Genomic DNA, 6819 nt, shown 5'->3' on the forward strand with positions numbered 1-6819 from the left:
CATCATAAAAAGAAAATACCTGGAGCGGCAGACAGTGGTGGTCGGCAGCGGGAAGGAGGCTGCGGACGAACATGGAGAGATGGGGAAGGAGGCGGTAGGCTTCAGGTGGTCGGACATAGGTAAAGGAGCGGGGAAAGACGAGAATGGAGGAGGGAGAGAAATATAGAGAGAAAAGAGAAGAAGAATGTCCGATCTGGGCCTGAAATAAGATATATATACCGACCGAAATCGGTCGAAAATTCGGTCGGCACGTTTAAAATGATGTTGACCAAAATTTGACCAAGTTACCGGCCGATTTCGGTTAGAAATTTTAAAGTTTTATTTTTTTAATAAAGTGTTACACCTTGTACGTCCCAAGGTGATGTATAATAAATATAAGACTTGTTAATCATCATTTAAATGAGTTTAAAGTCATAATATGACTATATATGATGTTTGGATAAAACACATAAAGTTTGGGAAAAATCAGATTAAAGTTGCGGAAAATCCGACTAAGAATTTTCCCTATAATAGAGATTTTTGATAAATAAATTTCATGTGCTCTATGAGGTCTTTTTCGGACCTATTATATACCAAATTGAAGGTCTTATAATGTAGTTTCCAAGTTAGCACCTTTTGACTTTTCAAAAGTTTGATAAATATGTTTTAACTCGTCTCTCTCTCTCTCTCTCTCTCTCTCTCTCTCTCTCTCTCTCTCTCTCTCTCTCATTTTACTTAGAATCTGACCAAAGGCACCCTAAAAAAATGGTTCTTGATCTCTCTAATAGCTTCAAATAATACTAACATCCCAGATACGAAATCGAGAAGCGATAACATCAGAACGATCCCTACGACGTAAGTATCACTATATCGCCTCTCCTTTTCTTTGTAGTTTGAGTTTTGGGATGTATTTAATAGTTAACAAAATTCCTAATTTCTGTATTTAAGCTTCAAAATATCAAAAAAATTTGATAAATTCGTTTCCTAATAGTTAGACCTCACGGGACGGTGATCGTAAGCCGTGAGTTCGAGTTATTTGACTTGTAGTGGACTGTTTTGTGGGCTGTTTGTGTTGCTTTTGGGCTGTCTATTGTGCTGCTGATTTATGGAGTTTTGAAGGATAAAAATGGCGTGGAGAAATGCCATATGTGGTAGGGTAGTAGGTTGATCGCTCGTCGTTGTAGTTGCAGGCTAATTGATAACTTGTTGATTAGGTGTATTATGGTATATTTGGGGGTTTTGTTGTATTGAAGGTCCCGGATTATAATTAGGTTGGTTTTGAGTTGCCGATTGTATTATGTTTGTATCTCGCCTATAGTAGGCTTGAGGGAGAAGTAAAATCAGGGGAAATACTGCCCGTTTTATTTTAGAATCGAGTTATCGTTTGAGATACGTAATATACTACCGCCATCTAAATTGTACACGTATTTCTTTGCTATAGGTTTGACGCGCTAGTTGTGATAAGCTTGTTGTTGAGTTATATTGACGACTTGAGGTATTTTAAGGCTATCCCTTCTTTCTTTTTGGCATGATCCAAATGATACAAACGAAACGAGCAAAATACGCAACTTTCATAAATGACTCTATTCATAGAAATTCTAGGGGTGTCTATATTCTTGATTCCCTATATGAATTATTATTATATCCTCTATTCATGGGTCTCAGAAAAATACGTATTTGATAAAGTTTGTCCGAAAGACATATTGATTTTATGATATTCGAGAAATCTTATTAACGTATTTCTTATGCATTTCATGCATTTATACATGTACATTGACCCATGACCAGAAGGCGTTATATACGCATATATTATATGTATATGGGATATGGGAAAAGGTTAAGGCGTTATATACGCACCACCACCTGATTAGCTGGTATACGTTGATGATTTGCCCACAGTGGCCGAGATGATATGATGGGATGCCCTCAGAGTCTTGATGATGTTATGTACACCTATACCTATGCATGATACGACATTTACACGCACGTGCATGATATTATAAATATTTCAGGATTCACAAAGTTATTTAGACTCACAGGTGGAATTCTTTACCCCATGTTTCATCTATGTCTTTTATGTACTGATTTTCATACTTTACATACTCAGTACATTATTCTTACTGATGTCCCTTTTTGCCTGGGGACGTTGCGTTTCATGCCCGCAGGTGCAGGTAGACAGGCTGACGGTCCACCTTCTTAGGATCCTTGATCAGCGAGAGTTGGTGTGCTCCATTTGATCCGGAGCTACTTTGAGTTTTGGTACGATATGTTTACATACATATATGGGTACGACGGGACCCAGTCCCATTCTTTATACAGTTGTACACTCTAATAGAGGTCTGTAGATAGTCATGTATAGTTAGATAGTATGTGGCCTTGTCGGCTAGCCCTACTGTATTCCATATATATATATATATATATATATATATATATATATATATATATATATATATATATATATGTCCTTATAGGTTGTTCATATGAATTAGTAGTTTATATCCAGACTTTATGCATGAGCTACACTTATTTCATGTTTATATCTTAGACGAATGCTTAGGGGTGTTCGATAGGTAGAACTCGGGCACTCGTCGTGACCCATCGATTTTGGTCGTAACAAAAGTGGTATCAGAGCAGTTCTATCCTAGGGTTGTCTACAGACCGTGTCTAGTAGAGTCTTTTTTATGGGTGTGTTGTGCACCACACTTATAGACAGGAGGCTACAAGATATTTTGGATGGTTACTTTTATTTCTTATCTTAGATCGTGCGATATAAGAATTCATTTTTATAACAACATGTTATGCTTTCAGCGATGCCCAAGAAGGCTACATCCGCCCAGAAGGGCAAGTCCGTGGATGATGAGACTACAAGTAGAGCCCCCGTGAGTTACCAGGTCTCGGGGAGAGTCACATAGTGAGACTCCATCTCAGACGTCACATACCCTGCCCTCTCTAGAGGAGATCTGAGGGGCACCAGCTCCAGCACCCCCAGCTCCTCATCGAGATGCACTGGGTCAGGAGATGAGAGATGCTATTCAGTTATTTACTCGATTAGTGGCCGCACAAGCTTGATGTCAGAAGGTTGGTATTGGTCATGCAGATAGGGCCATTAGTGCGAGGGTTCGTGATTTCATTAATTTGGACCTTCCGATATTCACTGGAGCAGATCCAAATGAGGATCCTCAGGTATTTATCGATAGGATGCAGAGGACTTTGAGGGTAATGAAGTCTACTGCAACTGAGTCAGTTGAGCTAGCTTCCTATAGACTTCAGGATATTGAAATTAATTGGTACAAGTCTTGGGAGTTGTCCAGAGGTGAGGATGCCCTTCCAGCAGTATGGCAGGATTTTACAGAGGCTTTTCTTCGTCATTATTTTCCACCAGAGCTTAGACGGGCTAGAAATGATAGGTTCTTGACCCTTCGACAGGGTAATATGAGTGTTCGAGAGTACAACCTTCAGTTTGATTCTTTGTCTAGGTATGCTCCCATTATTGTAGCTAAGATGGAGGATCGGGTTCACCGATTCGTGATGGGGTTGGAGCCGTACCTGCTCAATGACTGTATGTCGGTCTCACTTCATCCATGCATTGATATTTCTCATATTCAGGCGTACGCTCAGGGTGTAGAGGAGCATAAGCAGAAGCAGAGGGCCGATTGTGAGCATGATAGGGGCCAGAGTAAGAGAGCGAGATCTTCAGGTCCTTCTAGTGAGTTTTGAGGTGGTCGAAGATAGCAGTACCCGAGGTATCCAGCTCATCAGCTAGTGCACCTCCTCAATTTTTCGGTAGGAGATTTGATCGTTTCACATATTCAGGGCCCAGTCAGAGTTCCAGGGCCTCTCGTTCTCAGTAGAGGGGTGAGTCAAGTCAGATGAGGCCACCCTTGCCATGATGTGCTCAGTGTGGTAAGCATCATGTCGGGCAGTGCCTCGTGGGGCTGGGTGTTTGTTATACTTGTGGTTATCCAGGCCACGTTATGAGAGACTGTCCGGCGAGAGGTGGTGCATGTATAGTTCAGCCAGCGGGATCTATAGCTGGTTCGTCATCATCAGTACGCCTCCCTAGGTAAGGATCACAGGCACCAGTCGGTCGTGGTAGAGGTAGAAGTGGAACATCTAGCTCGAGCGGTCCTCAGAACTGCATTTATGCATTAGCAGGTCGACAGGATCAGGAGTCGTCACCTGATGTTGTTACAGTTATATTATGAGTCTCTTCATATGATGTATATGCATTGATTGATCCAGGTTCCTCCTTATCATATGTCACTCTGTTGGTTGCTAGCAAGTTTGGGATAGAACCTGAGTTGATTAAACCTTTTAAGGTGTCTACTCCTGTTTGGGATCTAGTGATAGCTAGACGGGTATAGAGAGATTGTATAGTAGGAGTTCTTAGTCGTTCTACAGTAGCGGACCTGATTGAGCTAGATATGGCGGAATTTTATGTTGTAATTGGTATGGATTGGTTGGCTTCTTGTTATGCTAACGTTGATTGTAGATCAAAGATGGTTCGGTTGCAGTTTCCAGGGGAGCCAGTTCTATAGTGGAAAGGTAATACTGCATTGCCGAGAGGTAGGTTTATTTCCTATCTCAAGGCAAGGAAGATGACCAGAAAGGGCTATATTTATCACTTAGTTCGGGTACAATATGTGAAAGTAGAGTCACCGACCCTTCAATCTATTCCGGTGGTTAATGAGTTTCCCGATTTTTTTCCCGATGAGCTTCTAGGCTTTTCGCCAGAGCGGGAGATTGAGTTTGCTATTGACACTTTTCCAGATACTCAGCCGATATCTATTCCTCCTTATAGAATGGCACCTGCAAAGCTTAGAGAGTTGAAAGAACAACTGAGGGATTTTCTTGAAAAAGGCTTTATCAGACCCAGTACATCACCATGGGGAGCACCTGTGTTATTTGTGAGAAAGAAAAATGGTTCCTTGCGGATGTGTATTGATTTCATACAGGTGAATAAGGTGACGATCAAGAATAAGTACCCACTCCCGAGGATTGATAATTTATTTGATCAGTTGCAGGGTGCCAGGTGTTTCTCAAAGATAGACTTGAGGTCGGGGTACCATCAGGTAAAATTTAGAGAAAAGGATATTCCGAAGACAACATTCAGGACCAGATACGGACACTTTTAGTTTCGTGTTATGTCATTCGGTTTGACTAATTTCCCAGCGGTATTCATGGACTTGATGAACCGTGTGTTCATACCCTTTCTAGGTCTGTTCGTGATTATATTTATAGATGATATTTTGTTTTATTCTCGTTCAGAGGCTGAGCATATAGATCATTTGCGTACTGTACTCAGAGATCTACAAGAAAGGAAGTTGTATGCAAAATTCTCTAAATGTGAATTCTGGTTGAATTCTGTAGCCTTCCTTGGTCATATTATTTCAGGTGAGGGTATATGGGGCGATACACAGAAGATTGAGGCAGTGAAGACTTGGCCTAGACCCACGACACCGATAGAGGTTCGTAGTTTCCTGGGTTTGGCAGGTTATTACAAGAGATTTGTAGAGGGGTTTTCTTCCATTTCGGCACCATTGACAAAGTTGACTCAGAAGGCAACCAAGTTTTAGTGGACTGATGCTTATGAGCGGAGTTTCCAGGCATTGAAGGATAGATTGACTTCATCACCAGTTCTGTCACTTCCATAAGGGATCGATGGTTATGCTATCTATTGTGATGTTTCGGACATTGGATTGGGGTGTGTATTGATGTAGCATGGTAAGATTATCACTTATGCTTCTAAACAACTAAGAAACTAATAGAAGAATTACCCCACCCACGATTTAGAGTTAGCCGCGATAATTCATGCACTAAAGATGTGGAGGCACTATTTGTATGGCATTTATGTTGATATCTATACGGACCATAAGAGCCGTCAGTATATATTCAAGCAAAAGGAATTGAATTTACGTCAGAGGCGATGGTTGGAGCTACTAAAAGACTATGATGTTGATATTTTATATCATCCAGGAAAGGCGAATGTAGTAGCCGACGCCCTCAGCCGTAGATCTATGGGTAGCTTATCATATTTACAGCCAGAGAAGAGTGATATAACTTGTGAGATTCATCAGCTAGCTAATCTTGGAGTTCGATTATTAGATTCAGGTGGTACTGGAGTTACTATTCAGGACACGGCAATATCATCTCTAGTAACTGAAGTGAAGGAACGCCAGTATAAAGATCATGTGCTAGCTCACTACAGAGATACAAACCCTCAAAAGGAGAAGACACCATTGAAGATTACAGGAGATGGAGTCCTCAGATATCGAGGTCGATTATGTGTTCCTAATGTATCAGGGTTGCGCCAGTAGGTTATGGGAGAAGCTCACTATTCTCGTTATTCCATTCATCCAGGAGAGACAAAGATGTATCATGATATTAGGGGAATATACTGGTGGGACAGAATGAAGAAGGATATAGCAGAGTTTGTTTCTCTGTGCCCAAATTGTCAGCAGGTTAAGATTGAGCATCAGAAACCCTGTGGATTATTGCAGGCTATAGAGATTCCGACTTGGAAATGGGAAGTGATTAACATGGATTTCATCATAGGCTTACCTCGTACCCAGCATAAGTTCGATTCTATATAGGTTATTATTGATAGACTTACAAAATCAACCCATTTTCTGCCTCTCAAGACTACGTATTTAGCAGAGGATTATGCAAGGATTTACATTAAGGAGATAGTACGACTTCATGGTGTCCCTATATCTATTATCTCAGATAGAGGTGCTCAATTTGCAGCTAATTTCTGGAGGTCCTTCCAAAAAGGATTGGGGACTCAAATAAGTCTTAGTACAACATTTCATCCCCAAACGGACGGTCAGGCTGAGCGTA

Source organism: Nicotiana tomentosiformis, chromosome 9, assembly GCF_000390325.3.
Source record: "Nicotiana tomentosiformis chromosome 9, ASM39032v3, whole genome shotgun sequence".
Taxonomy (NCBI): Eukaryota; Viridiplantae; Streptophyta; class Magnoliopsida; order Solanales; family Solanaceae; genus Nicotiana; species Nicotiana tomentosiformis.